Source organism: Vanessa tameamea, chromosome 30 (assembly GCF_037043105.1).
Source record: "Vanessa tameamea isolate UH-Manoa-2023 chromosome 30, ilVanTame1 primary haplotype, whole genome shotgun sequence".
Taxonomy (NCBI): Eukaryota; Metazoa; Arthropoda; class Insecta; order Lepidoptera; family Nymphalidae; genus Vanessa; species Vanessa tameamea.
Window position 1 is genome coordinate 5,031,867 of NC_087338.1, and position 22,549 is coordinate 5,054,415.

General features: G+C 34.3%; 1 protein-coding gene across 1 annotated transcript in view; it reads right to left on the minus strand.

The window, feature by feature from the left end:
* The window catches only part of LOC113391671 (nitrilase and fragile histidine triad fusion protein NitFhit), a 188,871-nt gene extending 173,504 nt beyond the window's left edge, over window positions 1-15,367 (minus strand). The window contains exon 1 of the mRNA XM_064220015.1: window positions 15,358-15,367. The gene's annotated coding sequence lies outside the window, so the exon portion shown is untranslated. The remainder of the gene's footprint in view (window positions 1-15,357) is intronic.
* Window positions 15,368-22,549: the final 7,182 nt, after the last annotated feature.

The following is a 22,549-nucleotide window of genomic DNA, read 5'->3' on the forward strand; positions in this document are numbered from 1 at the left end:
TACATTTTTTATTAAATTCGAATTGTTAAATAGTATCACGAGGGTCAATTTTAGGTCCCTTTTTATTTTTAGTATATATAAATGATCTTCCTGTTCATGTTAAGTAAGTGAAATAGCAACGTAGAATATTCGCACCGTGATAGAATTATGGAAAATAAATTGTTAATGGGGGTAGAGAAGGCGAAGTCGACTTTTGAAGGTGATCTTCCAGCGCTTGTATCAATGATAAGTGCAGGTAACTCTGTCGAAGGACAACAGGAAGATAACATAGTCATAATATATCCTAACTTTTTTATTGACAGTATAATGTCAGACGTGAAAATAACTAACCTAACCCTGAGTAGGTAAGTTATTTGTAGTAGCAATTGTAGTTCCCTAACGACAATGAAAAGTATTTCTGTTTATTTATCCATCGTTATCACGAGCCTTGGAGCTATCACAATTAAACGGACATTTTGTAACCGGAAATTAAATTGCCACGTCAGTTGTAGTCACCGACGGGTGTTGGATCTGGTCCAGGTGGTGCATCACATCCGTATGAGAGTTATCACGGAACTAACAACATCAACTTCGGTGTCATACTCACCAATAGATGGCGTTAGACGCATTTCAGAACTGTGCAATGTGCATGTTCGTACGATCTAAATATATGTTACAAGTATCTATGCGTTACGAGACTGACATAGAAAAACGTACGTACTAAATATATATATATGTATTTTTGTACGTGTGTATATTACTGAGAACCACCTAAACGGCTGAAACGATTTTGATGAAGTTTTGTGTGTCGAGTGAGATGGGTTGTTGAGATGCTCGGTAGATGGCACTGGAGTTGGGTTTCAGGAATTTTCTTTTAATAGATATTTTTGTTATTTCACCAGTAAATAGTCGGATCGGTAATTAGTTGTAGTATATAAACGATATTCGTTTGACTGACTTAATGTTCAGATTAAACTATAAGTCATAGAGGTGACTCTCGTTTCTTAATTTTGTGACACATTAATAAAGGACTTATTTTTTTTTTAATTTTAACTATAGCTAGACTCTTTTTCCTCTCAAACTTAAAACTAATAATAAGATTAATGTGTCGCAATGAATATTTCCCCATACTTTTTTAACATAAAGATCTTTGACGTTGTTGTGAGTATGTATCTACCTTTACAATGTCTTGTGTTATATAAAGGTTATATTTTTAAGGACAGAAGATTAAGTTGCAACATCTATATATAAAGATGTATGTATGTTTGTGTGTTACTGCTAATATCGAAACTACGACTTGTTTTTGACTTCTAATTGTATTCTTGAGATTTTTAATAGGTAGCACGACTGGCTAATGCTTACTGTAAGGAATAGTAGATTCTAGAACCTTCTAATATATCTTGTAACTTTCTAACTAATCTTCTAACTTTGGGAAATAAGATCGATTTTCGGATGCGTTCTATTGAAACGATGTCGTTGAATCGATCTGAGTCAAAGAAGGTTATCAAGAGGAGTTAGAATCCTAACCGGGTACAGGGAAGCCCTCTGGTCAGTACCTTGGATTTTTCCATAGTAACATAGCTGATGCATACGAGACACACCACCATCGTGACCATTGATGGTGGTATATTCATAGATTACTAGTGGCTCGGGGTTTCCTTCGCATTAGGTTAGTCGTCAGGTTTTATGCTTTCAAAAGTAAGTTATGACCTTCCTTGGAGTCCAAGCTTGGTTCATACCAAATTTAATCAAATTCTGTTCATTGGTTTGGCAGTGAAAAACAGACCGACAGACAGAGTTACTTTCGCGTTTATAATATTAGTATAGACGGTATGGTTGATGGGTCTATCAGGGCCAATGTATATTTGGTGATGGTAAGTGGTCACCACCACCTAGCACTGTAAGAGACATTAGCCATGCCTTACATGGCGAATGCACCATTTAATTGGGAACTAAGATACTGTGTCACTTATGCCTGTAGTTAAATAAATAAATATTGGACAAAATCACATACATTACTCTGATCCCAATGTAAGTAGCTAAATGACTTGTGTTATGGAAAATGAGAAGTAACGACGGTACCACAAACACTCAGACCCAAGACAATATAGAAAACTAATGAAATTTTTCTACTTCGACTCGGCCGCGAATCGAACCCGGGACCTCGGAGTGGCGTACCCATGAAAACCGATGTACACACTACTCGACCACGGAGGTCGTCGTTATACTGACAAATCGGATTACTAAGTATTACTATCCCGCCTGCACAAAGCCCTACCACCAAGTAAAGTCCTACCATCCGGTGGCAAACATGGTCACGCTATATTCATTTTTAATAACTATCAGACGTTTTGTTTACTAAAGGTATTTATGTAAATTACATTCATACGAGTGTTTTGTTTTCAGGCAAAAACCTCATGAACCTTACGAAAATATGTTATATATCAAAACGAATCAATTTTATTCAAGTAAACTTCACAGCGAAGCGTTTTTGAATCGTCGATATTAAAACACTACCACCGTTTCGGAAAGCAGCCTCCAGCGAGAAGAAACGGCAAGAAACTCGCACAGTTGCTCTTTTCAAATAAACAGATTTACAATGCTGTTTTTTTACAATAATTACTGTCCTGTGATGGAACCCGAGCCTAAATCCAGGCGTTTTTTTTCTAAAAAGTACTCTTTTAATGAACAATAAGATTTATTTATTAATTTAGTATTAATAAACTTTTTAAATTTCGTAAATGGTAAATTGGTTACATTTCCCGGTATCTTATTATATATGCGTATACCATTGCCCAAAAACGTTCTCTGTGCCGTATGCAAACAGAAAGCGGGGGTTACAAGTTCATTCTTATTCCTTGTATTAATAGTATGTATATCAGCTTTTATGGAATACTTTTGTATATTCTTCTGTATAAACATTATATTATCATAAATATATTGTGAAGCAGCCGTTAATACACCTATTTCTTTAAATTTTTCTCGGAACAATGTCCTAGATGTCCTGTACGTATATAAGTACGTAAAGGCCATTCATTTTCACGATTACGATTAACTGAGCGTTATCAACGACATAGGCCTCTCCCGAGCTGCGCCAAATACCCCGACTCTCCACACTAATTATACGTATGTATTCGTGATAGACAACGAAGTCTCAAGTGAGGAAGGTCGGTGGAAACCTAATTGTCTGATCGAATTCAAGGTTGCGCAGTACAGACAATTTTTTTTTTTTTTTTGTTACATATACAATTTTTTACAAGAACGTGTAATTTACGTTAGTCACGGCAATAGTATAAATTAGAACCTGATGAAACTACGAGATGTACCTAGTTTTGTATGTCATCTGTACTGAAGAGTTTGTTTGTTTGAACGCGATTATCTCAGGAACTACTGGTCATACATTACATTAACAGCCTGCAAAATTCCCACTGCTGGGCTAAGGCCTCCTCTCCCGTTGAGGAGAAGGTATGGAGCATATTCCACCACGTTGCTCCAATGCGGGTTGGTGGAATACACATGTGGCAGAATTTCGTTGAAATTAGACACATGCAGGTTTCCTCACGATGTTTTTCCTTCACCGCCGAGCACGAGATGAATTATAAACACAAATTAAGCACATGAAAACTCAGTGGTGCCTGCCTGGGTTTGAACCCGAAATCATCGGTTAAGATGCACGCGTTCTAACCACTGGGCCATCTCGGCTGGGCTGGCTGGGTTGGAAGTATGTTTTATAAATTTCGCGCGAGTAAAGCCGCAGGTTCAGCTAGTAAAATTATAAGACCCAGTACTTTTACCTAACGTTCTAAAGTTTCATACTGATGAAAGCGTGTACTTAGACTACATCCGTAATGTTCCTAGACTTTACAAATATTTTCAACATCTACGCGAACGAAGTTGAAAAAGCCAGTAATATTTAATCCTAGAACCTTCCAAACATCAATATATTATTTTAAATGCGAATAATAATAATTGCTCAATGTGTTTAACGTAATTAATTCTTGGCTTCGCATGGATGCATTTGTATGTACATTTTGTCTCACAGAAAGAAGAAATAAACCTTATTAAAAAGCCCTGTGTACTAATAGGGCTATATATAAATAAGTAATGAAGTTTATCGAATATTCCCAATTTTCCGTGCTATTTCCTTTCCGGAAGAACTTTCTACAGATAATTAGAAATATTAAGAAAAAGGATGTACGTAATCGGTCAAGTCGTACTCAAATGGCGAGACCAAGGGAAATAGGTATGCATTTATATATATACATATATGTATCGATAAAAACACGACTACACTACCTAAAACGATAAGGATTCTAACGATACCCCATACATCACAATCTGTTCAGGGATTTAGGAGTTACAGTGAAATAAAGAAACAGATACATGCATGAACCCAGAAGACATTACCTTATTGGGCAATTTTTATAAATTATAAATCAATCTTAATATTTTCAACTATTAATTAATGTACTTGTTAAGTTTTATAGGGCAGTTGATGATATCGTCCTGACTGATTAGAACCTTGGCAGCCAATCTCAAGGGAGACGGAAACTACATAGTGACGTAACTATCGTAGGGCCAAGTCGAGCAATGCGCCAGAGCCCCTAACTCTTACCTGAGCTTTGAAAAGAGCGGGTCAGCCAACTCGCCAGCTCATGAAGCTAGAAAACCTTAACCCCAAGTTATTTTTTTTCCTATCTGTAATTAAATGGCAGTATAAGTTAAAGATGGGATGAGGGCCCGATACTTTTCCAATGCACCGGGGCCTTTGCTCACCTAGCTACGCCACTGAAACTACGAAGGACATATGATAGTGCACAGTGTGTGCTCAAACACAGGTGCACACCATATTCTTTCACTAATATAATCAAATGGGGCGGCAAATCCGATAGCACCAAAAAACACCGTCATGGAACAGCAACTTGAAAAGTGATTACGTGCTGTACAAGGCACTATGCTAATTTCTGTTAATCTCTCGATAGAAAAACCCGATAACTTTCCATTGGTCCATCCTGGCTTTGAATCTTGGATCTCGGGATTGGTCTTTTAGCTAAGAAACATTAAAAAAAAATCGCTGGCAGCCAGCGATAAATGGATGGTACCGATATCGCATATATACAAAGACCTACTAGAGAAATTTTAAAAAGGAACATTAACATAAATATATGTTTATATTCAGTATTTTGTAGAACTATGTTTATATATAAAAAAAAATAAGCGTCAATAGCGCAATAGTTTACGGGCCACCTAGTGATGTCAAAAGCCGCAGGATCGATTCTGACCCCTTGGGCTATTGTCGTCATCAATCCCAGTTACAAGCTCAATTTTAGTAATTCCTTAAAATGGCGTACAAAAAAAAATACGTTTTGTATCAAAATATAATAATAAATAAAAATTCATTAATATAGATACCAAATTTTATCTCACAAACAAACATACGATCTAAGTTTTTTTTGGTTTAATAATTATAATAAATATATTTTTTTATTCTAACGATAGAGATTCAACCCTGAAACGCACACAAAGGGAGCCAGACGCACGCACACGTCCACGAATTCGTCACAAAGCGCGATGTCCTACGTTATACGTATGTTGTATTAAGTTCTTATTCGATTCTTGTAAGAAATTTATTTTTTTAACTTATTGGATATTAGATAGTTATTAATTTAACTGTTGTATTTTATTAATTATCGCAGCAATTGTTTTTATGTTTGATTTACAAATTTAATGCCTATTTAATTCGTTGATATTATAAATACATAAGAACTCTTTACGATAATTCACTTAACAAAATAGCCTATGTTTAAAATACTTCAAAACTGTAGTAATTATATTTAAACCTAAAAAAAATTGACAGTTTGATTTTCAAAATGAAAACAATTTAAATTATAGTAAACGATCGTGATCCTGAAACCACGTGATTCATATTTTAAAGAGCATGCTGTATAAGGAATTAACACAAGTAAACGTGTCTTTACACGTCTGCCCCACTCACACAAATATAAATGTGTAGGCGCACAAACACATATAACTAAAATACACGTCTGAACGTCACGAAAGGAATACAGTCAAAGATATCCAACGCACACTATGAAAAAAAGTTCGTCGACCGAACGTGCGGTTTTTGCGATGTACCGAGATTCGAAATTCGAACACGAAGTTCATAAAAATAATAACCTTTATACCTTTAGAGATAAGGTTTAAATATTTTAAGCGCGAATTTCATTTCCTTGTAAAAAATTTAATTCTTATCTCTTTGTATTAAGGTTGAAAATATTTAAAGAAATTTTATAAGTCAGTTTAAATCGATTTAATTACAAGGTAAATTGTGCTGTAGTACGAAGACTTTAAGAATCATTTTCTAGTGTAAATAGAGACATGTGCAAATGTCAATTATTGTCATGTTAAGGAAGCTCTTTATGAGGCGATTTCTGTTTTTTTTTTTAACTTAAAAACTATTTGGTGAAATTTCGTATTCAGATGTTATTCACAGATTAAATATTAACAATCAAGAATCGGACTAATACCTAAAGGGATTAAGACGTAATTAAATTTTATAAAATAAAGTAAGCTTTTACGTACGGTTGAATCGCCATTTTAAAATTTAGAATTATGAATTTCGATTCTATGGCTATATCACGAAAAATACAAGTTGCTGTATTTACTGAAAGTAAATAAAATATAGGTATATAGCTACATAGTATAAAACAAAGTCGCTTCCCGTCTGTACGCTTCAATCTTTTAAAAAACGCGACGGTTTTTATTGCACTTAAAAATAAACAGAGACATTCAAGAAGGTTTGTATGTATGCATGCATATTATAGTTGAGAAAAGCCGAAAATATTAACTTTCCTAGCCGGAAAAAAAAATCTTCTATGTTTGTACCCGTGCGAAGCCGGAACGAGTAGTTAGTCTATATAAATAAATTAGAAGAACCTTTTTTTGTAACACCCAACAGAAAAAAAACCTACTAAACCAATACACGTAAACTACCATATAGATTTTAGTAGTAGTTTCATCCGTTTAATTTTAGACTATTAACGTGCAGAGTATGAATTTCACATAAATTATTTATCTGTGGGTATTTGTGGGACAGCCTATATGGTTTAATGGATTCCAGAAATGGTTCTCGGTGAAGCCCGTCTGGGTAGGTACCACCCACTCATCATATAAATATCTTACAGTATTGTTGTGTTCCGGTTTGAAGGGTGAGTGAGCCAGTGTAACTACAGGCACAAGGGATGTAACATCTTAGCTCCCAAGGTTGGTGGCGCACTGGCGATGTAAGGAATGGTTGAAATTTCATACAGCGCCATTGTCTATGGGCGGTGATGACCACTTACAATCAGGTGGTCCATATGCTCGTCTGCCAACCTATACCATAAAAAAGCGTTCAAACTCTCTCTGTTTAAATACTGTAAAGGAGAGTTTATGTGTAATATTGTATAAGTAAGTTTAATGATCTCACATCTTGGGAATGAAACGACCGCCTTTATCAACTGTAAACAATTACAACTTTAGACAAAGTGAAACAGTCGGTTTTATTTAAATCAGGGTATTTTTTTCCCAGTGGTAGATTGTGCCAAATGAGACACCTGAGTCCAGATAGAAAGTGGTCATTACCGCCCATAGACTGCCCATATCTGTTAGTAATATGAAAATATATATGTATTTCTAGATCAGCCAATTTTATTAATATATATTGAACATCACATAGATTACTCTGATCCCAATGTAAGTAGCTAAAGCACTTGTGTTATGGAAAATCAGAAATAACGACGGTACCTCAAACACCCAGACCCAGGACAACATAGAAAAATAATGAACTTTTTCTACATCGATTCGGCCGGGAATCGAATCCGGGACCTCGGAGTGGCGTACCCATGAAAACCGGTGTACACAATACTCGACCACGGAGGTCGCCTTCTTTATTAAGAACATTATATAATATAAATATAACTTACACTCAGGGCGTTACCCTCAGGATTAATGAAGCCCTCTGCCAGTGAAAAAGTTTTTAGAATTTGACCATCAGTTCCGGAGATTACCCTACTACAAACATACAAACAAATTTTATCTCAATATTAGTACAGTGTTTGTGTTAGAATGTCTGAGTAAAATAAATTATTTTTCTTCTTAAAATAATCGACTTTTTCGTCCAAAATTGGTTTTGATTATGCTATCTCTTTTAGTCCCGAGTGCGAGAAAGAGATAGCATACTTTGAAAAGTCTTTTTTAATAATTAAATTATTTTAAAAACTTTTGGTTTATGTATTGTAAGGGTTGTATTTAACTATTTACCACTCACTAAGGCGCGCCCCTCCACATTTACTTATTATAAGTGTGAATTTGCGTGAGTGTCGCTCGTACTTACAAGATGTCCTAGTGTGCGTGAACCGCCTAAGAGTACAGACAACAAAAAAACAAAATTAGATTATATTTGCTATTTTGTTTTTAATTTATTTAACCGTGGAGAGGCCTTATTAAGTGCATAGATCTATCATCGGGGAGATCAAAACTAGACTTATATTAGAACTATAATTCACTGTCCACGAACATCATTAAATAAACATTAGACTATATTTTATTAACAAAAAAATCTAGACAGCGCGATTTAGAAACTTCAAAAAATAAATCAACGCCCTCTAGTGACATCAATAGAACACGTTTATTCTTAATTTTCAAATTAAGTATGTTCTCCTAATATCAAGTTAAGGATGACCCAATGTTAGAGATCAGTTCAACTGAGTTACTAATTAAGCAAGATCGTTTGTTAATAAAATTTAAATCTCTGCTAAATTATAAAGAGAAAAGTTTCCTTTGTTTGTAATCGATAAACTTTAAAACTACTAAGCCGATTTTAGTGATTCTTTCACCATTAGAAAGGTAATTTATCCAGGATTAATATATAATATTTCAGTATTAATAAGTCTAATACATAATATATATTAGTAATAACTATTCCAGACTGCAATTCAAACGAAGTCACAAAACGAAATGTATTTAGCTTCAAGTCGCTTATAAACGTTGAAAATTTTTGTGTTAAAATAAGTTTATACTTAGGGGAATAAACGGTGTAATTATGGGGTGAAAGTAGCCTCCTATTGGTGGAACCACCCCCCCTACTAACCAATGGGGTGTGCATTACTAACATTATAAAACTCGGACTTAGAAATTTGCTTAACAATGGATGACGTTTATAAATGGATAATAAATGCAACGGGGTTTTATGTATGTAACACCAATGGCCCAGTGGTTGGAATACGTGAATCGAAAATGAAGGTCGTTGCTTCAAATTCGGGAAACATTGAGTTTTAATGTGAATTATTTGTGTTTAAGTATAATTTATGATATCGACGCCATTTTTGCCATGTATTATGTAGTATCAATGGTGTACCGTGGTTCTTAATAGAGGGGGGGGGGAGAATTTTGCCAAAACTAGCAAAAAGAGCACCGGGAAATGAGTACTACCCATAGTATTGTCAATAACCAGGTCAGTTACTGCCCGGGGGCTGTAAGATACCATTTATTCAGCCTTTAATACACACTAGTTTTCGCCCTCGACTACGCTCGCTTTGATTGTCAGGTGTTAGGATTAAAAAAGTAGTCTATGTCCTTCCTCGAAGTTCAAGTTTGCTTAATACAAAAATTTTCACGCTTAATTGACATCGATTACTTTCGGACAATTCACACAATGTCTTGAGCTATTCTGATATAAGCTATATTATTTTAAAGTTTCATTAAAATCCGTTCAGTGGTTTGTGTTACATTGTAACAGTTATACATACATACAAACTTTTCGCTTTCATAATATGTATTAGTAAGGATAATTTTCTTTTATCTGTCGAATCTAAATTAATTTTGAGATTACCGTTGAAACTACTGATCCGATTAAGATTAAACATTCATATGATATAGTCATAGTTTCAAGAAAGACCCAATCTTTATGGTATATTAATATGTTGTATGTTTTATGAGATAGAGCTTATTATGTCAACGCCGGCGGATCATTATCGGTTCGGGAGCTTTTAAAGTTGCCGAGTTTAAGAGATACTAGGAGATTATTATTGGTTTGGTTATCTACACATTTTTTTTTATATACGATATAACTACATATAATATAACGGGCGACCGAGATACTATAGTCTAGAAATAATTCGTTTTTTTGTGACGTCTTTTTTAAACCTATATATATAAACGTAAAAATCAAAACCTTTTCTGAATACAAAGTTTGAACTAAATCGTGAGAACCGCTTCTGCGATACGCGAAATAAATTTATAAAACATATACTTGTAAGGTAGGCAGTCGGGCAAAAATTCCTTTCGATGGTGACTGGATCACTACCGCCCAATTTGGTGGTGGAAGAAGTATTACACATTTCCTATGACCTTGTGATTTTTATTTTTATGAAATATGGCCTTATTGATGGTTAGCGGTCACCACTACCCACAGACATTGACGCCGTTAGAAATGTTAATCATTCCTTACATCTCCATTGGACCACCAAACGTGGGAACTGAGTTATTGCCTGGATACACTGGCTTAACCTTCAACCTGGAAGACAAGAATACAAACTATTCCATATACAATGTTTGGCGGTAGAATATCTGATGAGTGGTTGGTACCCACGACGGGCTTTCACAAAGACCTACCAACAAGGTTAAAATTAATGACCAACCAAGCCTAAATCTCATAATATATAATAAATATAACTACTTTCCCTACTACTACTATACTACTCGAGTAGTGTGTACACCGGTTTTCATGGGTACGCCATTCCGAGGTCCCGGGCTCGATTCCCGGCCGAGTCGATGTAGAAAAAGTTCATTAGCTTTCTATATTGTCTCGGGTTTGGGTGTATGTGGTACCGTCGTTACTTCTGATTTTCCATAACACAAGTGCTTTAGCTACTTACATTGGGATCAGAGTAACGTACTTATGTTATGTTGACCAATATTTATTATTTATTTATTTGATTGTTATGATAGACTTGTAACAGTTTAATTCGAATACGAACATACATGCAAACGCATTACTGACTCTTGCGTGGTAGGATACAAGCCAGGTCCTACAACCCTCAGATGAATTGAAAAAAAAAATACTAAAAAAACTACACACACATTTAAAGGTCCAACACACGCACAGCTTTTTATACACACATATAACTATTGTCCGTAAGTGTTTTAAGACGAGAACACACGTCACGTATAAACACACGAAATACTTTTTAACGTTTCTTATACAGAATACACTAAATATACTAAACTTTTGATAGGGTATTTTTTTTTTGTTAACTTTATCTTTATATCTATATGTATGTATATAAAAGTTACCCCTCCCATTTCCCCCCTTTATAATGAAATTATCAAATTGCATTTATAATAAGAACAGTAGAGACGAAATTTAAATTTTTGAAGTAACAATTAATCCGGAAAAAAAACACTGATTTCGTTCTCACATCTATCGATCCCTATGGCTCTTGTTTTGTTATTCTCTTTACGAATACGCGCTAAAGGGCCAAGTGATGGCAAGTGGTCACTTTTAGCCTACCATAGCACAGCACATGGAATTAACGACTCTTTACACTAACAATGCTAACCTTGGGAACTAAGATGTTATGTCCCTTGTACATATAATTAGACTAGCTCACTCACCCTTTAAACCAGATCATAATAATATAGAATGATTAAAAAGGATAGCTGATGAATGGAAGGGTATCCTTGGTAAGACTCACACAAAGTAGCACATACGCTATTCCAATCGAAGAACTAAAGATAAACAAACCTTAGATTTACATAATCCATGTAGTTTGCTAATAGCTCAGCTACATTGTAAACTACTAACAAAAAAAAGAAAAACTAAAGAGTAACTACTGAGTTTCTTGCCGGTTCTTCTCGGTAGAATCTATATTCCTAACCGGTGGTAGCTTCACTTAATATAGTTTGTTAAATGACGATCCAAATGTGCTTGTAAAAGCCTACTTGAATAAAGTACACTTTGATTTTTGATGATTTTGATTTTGAACAATTCTTGATTAATACAACACTATACCTACTTATATCTACTTTAATTTTATTTCCAAAGTTCCGATGACAACTTTTCCAATATTCAGAATGCCATTATTTCGAATCCATCATCTCGACCAAAGATAATGCGTCAATTCAAGGTCAAAGTTGTTTATACGATACATTCCAAACCGGCGGTAGCATTCTGTATGATTAGTCAAGTTAAAAAAAATCCGAATGTTAATTCTATTGGTACTCCAATGAAAATATACTTGGAAACTCCTGAGGTATCAAAAACAAGGGCACTAATAATTTTCACTTGATATTGAAGAACAGCCCTATAGTACAATCATGGTACTTTTTACTGATAAAGCTTTTGCTCCAGACTGTGACCTGGACTTTATTGACGTTGATGATGAATAGCGACCAACCCATTTAGGGAAGTCCACCAGCTTTAAAGTCTGTATGTGGAAATAAAACTCGACAGCGAAACATATTAAGTACTGATACACAAACTTAAAGGACGTTTAGGGAAAGCATTTGAAAATATATATTTTACGGACTGGCAAATGGGCCTCTTCCAAGGTAAGCGGTAATTCCCTGTATCACCCATACATCACCAACCTTGGGAACTAAGATGTCCATTGTACATATAGTTGCACTGGCTCACTCACCCTTCAAACCACATGCAGCAATAAGTATCGTTGTTGACATTTCATATACAATGACTGGGTAAGTACAAAGCCCTACCACCAAGTAAGCTACCACCAAGATCGGGTATAACTTTTTTGTGTATTAATCGATGTTTTAATTGTGTCAGCAGCAACTAATTCCATAACTTGTCTGTGTTTCAACCTACAATTATAATCAGCGAGACAATTACAAAAATTCAGGTCCTGGTAACAATCACTGAATTGCGATCAATGGTGAAGGTCCGAACAACCAGTTTCCTTTGTGTTCGTCTTGGCATATACATGTTTTATGTACATTTATATACATTACAAAAAAAAACATAATCAAAATTGTATTAAATATACAATAAATAGACAGAAAGATATAATATGTTACGAAAGCAAAAGTTACAAGAATTTTTTTTAGACGACGTATTAATTTTTTAAGCAAATTGTTATGTAAACTCGGCCTTAAACTCACACAAGTGTAACATGCGCGTGCGCAAGTATGGGTGAATGATTCAGCGCAGACAGGCCGGGCCGGTCCGGCTACTGCGTTACGCGTGCGCGTTTACATTTAACGACGACACGATTTTATGTTCGCTTAGTTAATATAAAATATTTCAATTAATTTATAATTCAATAATAGGTAGGAAAACCAAAGATATATACTACTTAAATGTTTGTGCATAGTTGAAACGGTTGGATATTTATTTTTATTTAATAAAAAAAAATCATTAATAGACGAAGAAATGTATTATTCCGTTCAAAATAATATAAAACGACGCTATGATATACTTTTATAACTTGACTATAATTTGATATTTTGTAATTGTAATTTTATAATATATATATATATAAATCTTCTGTACGTGTTTATGTAACTGATGTCCTCCTAAACGCTTAAACCGATTTTGGTGATTTTTTTTGCCTATTTGAGTCCCGGGATCCCCTGGACCCGATAGGAGGCGCTGCTATCGGTAAGTAAGTTAAATTCGCATTTCATATCATTCATATTCTCATAAGTATATAATATATCTCATCGGATGTGTGCGTAATTGAACTCCTTAACGACTTGATCGTTTTTGATGTTTTTTTGTACATGTTCAAGCTTGTAGATAAATTAGGCTGGACCTGTAGGTGTTACGATCAGGTTCATCGATTTTTATTTTTAAACAAAGAATACATGTTAAATAAAATTCTCATTTCACCCGAACAAATTTGGGACGGACCTTTGGTTATAAACTTAAAGTCAAAGCGATTATGAAATAAAATAACAAAATTTACTAACTAATTGAAATTTAAGCTTATCTTAAGCTTCGGACGTCAGAATTAACACAATTATTCTTTCATTGTCCTTGTATTTTGTCAGCTACAAAATATTACAAGGTCATCATGTGATCGTCCGTGTCAGTTTGTGTGTGTGTTACAAAATATTACTAAATAATAATCAAAAATAATTCTTACCTACTTTTCCATGCATAATAAATGTTTTCGTAATTCATCTCGTATCTGTAAAAGAAAAAAAAATAAAATAATATATCGGCCACACGACAATAACCTTTTTAATAAAAACCGTCATAAAACTATTGATATTTTTTTCTGATAGAATATTTGTTCATTAATAATAGTCCAGGATTAACTATAAATAAATAACGCATTTAATGTTTTTTTTTAATATATACGTGATCACCAATATTGTGTGGTTCACCTGAAGGTCAATAATATACTACTTCATAGATTTGACGTCCGCCCTTTTTTGCCATATATATATTTATATTTCATTCGGTCGAAATGGATAAAAAAAGTATATTTAAACTGGTTTAATTTCAGAGGGTGCATTTTAAGAATTGATTTTGAATGCACTCAAAACACAATGACTTATTTTTAGTGGGAATAACTTTGTCACAGAAATTCTAAACGCTATTCGCTACTGTAAAAAGATCGTATGTTACAATTAAATTATATTTGAAATCTGGACATGATCACGTCACTGAAATTATTATTTATATGATAAAAAAACGTTTGACTGAGTTACTCGTCGGTTATTCTCAGTAGAATCTATATTCTGAACCGGTTGTAGCTTCACATTAAATACAATCTTGTAAAATGACGATTCAAAAGTGCTTATAAGAGCTTGAATAAAATAAATATACTTATAGTTTGACTTTACGCCCAGTGTTCTTTAAGAGTTACAATGTATAATATTTACCATAAAAGCAACAGACTATACAATGAAAACAACAAATTATGAAGATAATATTAATATTATGTAAAGTAAATAATTAGTTTTGTTCTCTATTGTAAAGTACACTACCTTTTACTTACGACATTTCTAATTGGAAAATACTTATACGCGATAGCTTAATTCTTACGTACGGACGTAAATGTTGTTTCGTAGTAGTAAAAAATTTGCTTAATTAATACATTTTGTATATATTAACAAAGAATCAACGACAGATTACAAATTAAAAAAAAAATACATTACGTTGATACATAGTTTGTTAGTAATTGATTATATACATAATTATATAAAAACTTTATTTTTCAAAATACATATACAATACAAAATTTATATTAAAGATAAAAATATCGGTTATAAAAATCGTATGATCGTGGAAACGCATCTCGGTTCACGAGGCAATGACACGGGGTTCGTATCCCGACTCGGCTTGGATCTAGATCTCGCTGAATCGTAAACGCGTATTATACTTAATTTTTATACTCGTAGCTTAAAATACTAAGCGAAATCCAAGTTTAAAACTTTAAGTTTAAAGAAAAGTGTGAATCTTTATATATTTTAATAAATGGAAGGTTTTTTGTAACGAAGTTCTTTAGTAGAGTGAACTGTCAGAAATCGTCATCTGAGGAAAAAAAAGCGTTTAAAAAAAAATAAAATCAAAATATACTTTATTCGAGTAGGCTTTTACAAGCACTTTCGAATCATTTAACAAACTATTTAAAGTACCACCGGTTCGGAATGTAAATTCTACCGAGAAGAACCGTCAAGAAACTCAGTAGTTACTCTTTTTCAACATCTAAAAATACAGTCATGTTAGTTAAATACAATTATATATGTATGTTATGTCTTCTGCCTGGAAGTCAACAAGCATTAACTCCACGCTTTTTTATCATCTATACAATCTTGTATCGAATACTATGCCTTCTTTACCAATATACTTTTTACAAATGACTTGAATCTATGAAACGGCAAAGTTAAAATTGTCTGCGGACGATGAATGTTTTGCCTCCAAGCGACGTCTTCCTCTATTTCTCTCTGTATCCTTCTATGACATACAATCATTCTTATATGTTGTTAATTTATTTAATTGTCTGTTATGTAATACATAATACTTATATAGCGAAAGCAACTTCGTTCCAATCCGGTGTCCAGACACCTCTCGTTTTTTTGCAATAGCGAACTGAAAAGACTTAACCGGTATAACATTAACAGCCTGTAAATTTCCCACTGCTGGGCTAAGGCCTCCTCTCCCTTTGAGGAGAAAGTTTGGAGCATATTCCACCACGCTGCTCCAATGCGGGTTGGTGGAATACACATGTGGCAGAATTTCGTTGAAATTAGACACATGCAGGTTTCCTCACGATGTTTTCCTTCACCGCCGAGCACGAGATTAATTCAAACAAATTAAGCACATGAAAATTCAGTGGTGCTTGCCTGGGTTTGAACCCGAAATCATCGGTTAAGATGCACGCGTTCTAACCACTGAACCATCTCGGCTCAACCGGTATATATGAAACTTATACTAAAATATGCAACGCGTTTTGGAGAAGGTAAATATTATAAATACGAAAGTAACTCTGTCTGATACCTCTTCACGCTTAAACTGCTGAACCTATTTCGATGAAATTTTGTTTGGAGATAGTTTGTATCCCGGAGAAGGATTTAGTCTACTTTTTTAATTCACCCCTCGAGAGGTTAAAATGTAGGGAGATGGTTTGTGTGGTATTTTTAAAGTTTTATAAAATTCAAGCGAGTAAAGCGGCAGGTTTGGCTAGTTCATATGTATATAGGTATATATTATAAATCATATACGTATGTATGTAGCTGAAGTCGTCTTGCTGGCCCATGGGCGATGTAAGGAATGTAATACTTATTGGCTTCCAAGCAGGATCTATTATATACATATATAATTGTATTTAACTAACATGACTTTGTATTTTTAAATGTTGAAAAAGAGTAACTACTGAGTTTCTTGCCGGTTCTTCGCGGTAGAATCTGCATTCCGAACCGGTGGTAGCTTCACTTATAGTTTGTTAAATGAAGATTCAAATGTGCTTGTAAAAGCCTACTTGAATAAAGTATATTTTAATTTTGATTTTTTAATGGTTAACATTTCTTACAGAGCCAATATCTATGTGCAGTGGTGACCACTTACCATAAAGTAGTGATCAGTCCATATGCCCGTCCACTTACCAATGGCATGACAAAAAGTTTTTCAATCTGAGTTGTTTCTATTGTCTCTCATTACACTGAGTCACCAGACACACGCCGTTAAAGTTCAAATACACGCACTTACCCTAAGTACGCGCGTCAGTTTTACTTCATCACGACTAGAACACTAAACCGATTATAATGAAATTTGATAAACAGATAGTTTGGAACCTGGAGAAGGATCGAGGTAACAGGATACGTGGAAACAATCTATTCTAAAATGATGAAGAGGTAAAATGTGTTTGTTTGTACCTAGGGGGTAATCTCCGGAACTAATGATTAAATATTTTGTAATAATAGTTTTAATGTATATATTTAAAATCTCTACTAAAATTCTAAGCACAAATATGTGTATTCTGGTTTGGTTATAGTTCAAGTATTGCAGTAAATGATCGATCTGATGTTTTGCGTAGTTTTTTATTTTTATTTAATTTAAGCGAACTGGCAAATGGTCTAAAATAAGTATTAATATCTATGCTGACCACTAACTATAATTATGAGGCACATTTACCCGTCAAACTAATACATTAAAAAAACGTAAATAATTTTGTTAATTTTTTTTTTCAAATTTTAACCTCTTTTTACTGGCAACACCACAGATTTAAAAACAGGTACAACATAACCGTCATAATCTATTATAATAATATTTACGAAAGAACAATTAAAATCTGTTATTGTTATTGCTAATACTGAATCTTTATCTTTGGGAAATTCAGCTATTTAACGGTAGATGGCGTTACTAGTGCCTTAAATATTTTTGAATGTTTACTTAATATGACTAGAATTGCGTAGTTACTTATACAATAATGCAATCAAACGACTGTAAAAAAAACCTTATATGTCTTTAACAATGTAATCAAAATTAATTTGCTATGGATTTAATTTAATTTTTTATCGCAATTTCTGGAATTTTGTGATATATACATTCTTATCAAGTTTGTGACGAATTTAATAGTGTTCAATCAATATATTTTTTTAAGAATTTATATCTAATAAGCTTTAACAGTTAGTCAAAATTAAATAAGTAACACTTCCTTAACTTCTTCAAGCTCACTCTTTATACTTAGTTTAATTTCGTCCATTTTGTAATTGTCTTTTTTTTTAAACTGTCAAATTTCCCGCCGAAAATTAATTTCACTTCATAACTCGAAACCCTTATCTTGTACTTTAATCTTTGGTTAGGGAACTATCTATATTAATATTATTTAGAAAAAAACATTAATACTGGAATATCAAGAACTAGACATCCGTTTTTTTTTAAATTATCCTTTATTTCCTAACTTCACGCTGTAGCAATATATATGAACAATGACGTATCTACTATAAATCACAACTACGGGTCACAGATAACATACAAAAGAGAAATGTCAAATATCTTACTAAATTAATAAAAAATACAAATATAACTCTCGACCAATGATATTGACGCGATCTCATTGGTCGAGAGCTAAAAACAATCTACGATATTCGTTTTGGGTTTGCGAAAAAACGCTATTTTAATATCGAAGCGGTCATCGGAAGTTTGCAAGTAAAATTAAAGTGGATATAGAGACAGACCGAGACAGCCCAGCGGTTAGAACGCGTGCATCTTAACCGATGATTTCGGGTTCAAACCCAGGCCAGCACCACTGAATTTTCATGTGCTTAATTTGTGTTTATAATTAATCTCGTGCTCGGCGGTGAAGGAAAACATCGCGAGGAAACCTGCATGTGTCTAATTTCAACGAAATTCTGCCACACGTGTATTCCACCAAATCGCATTGGAGCAGCGTGATGGATTATGCTTCAAACCTTCTCCTCAAGGGGAGAGGAGGCTTAAGCCCAGCAGTGGGAAATTTACAGGCTGCTAATTCAATGTAAAGTTGAATAGTATTGTATTACAAATAAAGATATACTAATCAAGAATTGCTAGAAGTGCAAAATATAGCCGAGTTACAGCAAGTCGCATGGAATACGTACATCTAAGGTTTGTCTATCTCTATTCCTTATTTATTAGTAATATATAAAGTACATAGTTGATGAGTAATAATAACTGACCTTGCTCAACGTATTATTTATTTCGCAAAAGATTATTTATATAACTACAAATGAACACTGTTTTTAAATACGTTATATATTTTATACATGTATGTTTGTATTGAAGTAGATAGATCGCCTGGATAAGGTTCATACCCGGGTAAGCAATACTGAGCTTTCATGCATTAATTCTAAACAAAGCCATGGACAAAGTTTGTCTTATATGTAAATACTAAAACCTCCGAGACGCACTGCATCGCGATATATGATTTACATATTTTTGTGGGTATTTATATTAAGACTACAAAGAAGGCATAGATTCGTGAAAGCTTGTAACAGCCTGCAATTGTCCCACTGCTGGTTTCTTATTTGACGAGAAGGATTGGAGCTTACTATACAACGCTGCTTCAGTGCGGAATGGTGGACACACATATGACAGAATTTCGTTAAAATTAGATAGAGACATGTTTCTTTAAGATGTTTTCCTTCACCGAGTACGAGATGAATTATAAACACAAATTAAGCACATGAAAATGCAGTGGTTTTTGGAATCCAGGGATACTAATTGTATAAACACGAGCCGTAAGGATAAGCTTATAACGCCGAGTTTCCGACTCCGCAGTCAATAAATCCTTCTTGGGAAAGGTATTTGTGTCTATAATAAAATAATGCAGATATTTTTAACTTTGCCGTTTCATAAATTCAAATCATTTATCAAAAATTAATAAATATATATTATTCAACACAAGATTATATAGATAATAACAGAGCGTAGAGCTAATTCTTGTTGACATTCAGACAGGAAAAATTATATACATATATAATTGTATTTAACTAACATTTTATTTTAAATGTTAAAAAGAGTAACTAATGAAATTTTTGCCGGTTCTTGTCGGTAGAATCTACATTTAGAACCGGTGATAGCTTCACTTGATATAGTTCGTAAAATGACGATCCGATGTGCTTGTAAAAGCCTACTTTAATAAAGTATATTTTGATTGTACCAAGCTCACCGATTTTCTCTGAAAACTTAACCCAATAGAATGAAAAACTATTATATACATATTATATATTCGGTGATGGTAACTTTAGGCATATGGTGCCATTTCGCAATGTTTCAAACGAGAACGGTAATAATATCAATAGATAATCTTTTCACCGTTGATTAGTGAAGTTAGTAACAGTTACTAAGATAAGACTACCTTTTAAAGAGATTTTCAGAGGTCATTCTATCACGCTATTTCAATACAGGCTGGTGTATTATTTTTGTTTTATGGTAAATTGTCATCAGCTAACATAGACAATAGCGCTGTAAGAAATATTAACCATTCCTTACATCGCCAATGCACCACCAACCTTGGGACCTAAGATGCTATGTCCCTTGTGCCTGTAGTTACACTGGCTCTACCTTCAAATCGGAACACAACAATACTGAGTACTGTTGTTTGGCGGTAGAATGTCTGATGACTGGGTGGTACCTACCCAGACGGGCTTGCACAAAGCCTTACCACCAAGAACTCATATCGGCTCATGTATACTCGTGTAAAAGATTTTAATGGTATTTCCTTTACTGTTGAGCACGAGATGAATTATAAATCCATAATACGCACAAGGAGCCGAGATGGCCCAATAGTTAGAACGCGTGCATCTTAACCGATTATTTCGGTTTCAAACCCAGGCATGCACCACTGAATTTTCATGTGCTTAATTGAAGGGAAACATCGTGAGGAAACCTGCGTGTCTAATTTCAACGAAATTCTGCCACATGTGTATTCCACCAACTCGCATTGGAACAGCGTGGTGGAATATGCTCCAAACCTTCTCTTCAAAGGAGGCCTTAGCCCAGCAGTGGGAATTTTACAGGCTGCTAATGTTATGTTATGTACGCAAAAGGTTATTGATGGCCAAACTTGAACCACATCAACTACACCGATTATTACCAAAAATGTATGAATAAATCCATCATCATCATCATCCTCCTGCCCTTATCCCAATTTTATTTGGGGTTAGCGCAGCACGTCTTCTTCCGTAGTTCTCTGTCTGACGTCATATCACAAGTAACATTATTTCTAGCCATATCGTCTTTCACGTAGTCCATCCATCGTTTCTTGGGTCGTCCCCTACCTCTATATCCATCCACATCCATTCTCAAAACCTTTCTCACAACATGGTCCTCATTCCTCCGCATAACATGCCCATACCATGACAGCCGGTTTTCAGATAGCTTCTCGGGTACTGGTGCCACTTTCAAACTACCTCTTATGTACTGTAAAGGTGAGTGATCCAGTGAACCTTTAATAAAAGAGCTTACATATTTCTTAGATACTGGCAGCACACCTACAAGTCACAAGATGGTGTTCACTTTCCATCAGGTCAGCTTCCTGTTCGTTAGCCTTTACCACTATATCCATCCACGTCCACGCTCAATACCTTCCTCAGATCATGGTCCTCATTCACCCACATAATATGCCTGCACGTCTACATATACAAAACCACTCACTGATTAAACACGAAATCTCAGAAACTATACAACCTTAAAATTTGGCAAGTAGGTTTCTTAAATGATCCCTAAGGGGGTAAAACGGGGGTAGGAAGAATAAAACCAATGCGGCAATACGTTGTCAACTTTATAATAATTAAAATAAATAAACGCAAGGCCGTTTAAATGGACACAATATTTCGTCATAAGAATTGAAATTTGTCTTTAATGTCGTTAAAGTCCCACAGCTGGGCATCCTAGCTGTAACCCCTGTACTATTAAGAAGGACGTGTGCCTAAGTGTTGTTAGATATACACGTGGTGATTGTTGAAATGAGATAAAAAAGTATGAAACATTAAATAGTTTACGTGTATATTATAGTAGTTCTCGCCCGAGGATTTACCCGCACCGTTCGTTTTACGTATTTATTGTCAGCTGTTGGGCACAATAATCAATCATAACAAATTTCATCAAATTCGTCTCAGCGCTTCAGCCGTAAAACACCAACAGACAGACAGAGTTACTTTCGCTTTAATAATACTATTATGGATTTTAATCTTTGAAATCTATCGTAATTGACTGACAAACATCAAAACAAACATACGTATATTAAAAATCAAAATATACTTTATAACAATGGGCTGTTACAAGCACTTATGAATTGTTATTATAAATTATTTAATGTAAATAAATATATACTGGACAACATCACATACATTACTCTGATCCGAATGTAAGTAGCTAAAGCACTCGTGTTATGGAAAATCAGAAGTTACGACGGTACCACAAGCACCCAGACCCAAGACAACGTAGAAAACTCATGAACTTTATCTACATCGACTCAGCCGAGAATCGAACCCGGGATGTGAAACATGAAAACCGGTGTACACACTACTCGACCACGGAGGTTGTTAAATTAAAAATAAATAATGTAAATGTTACCAC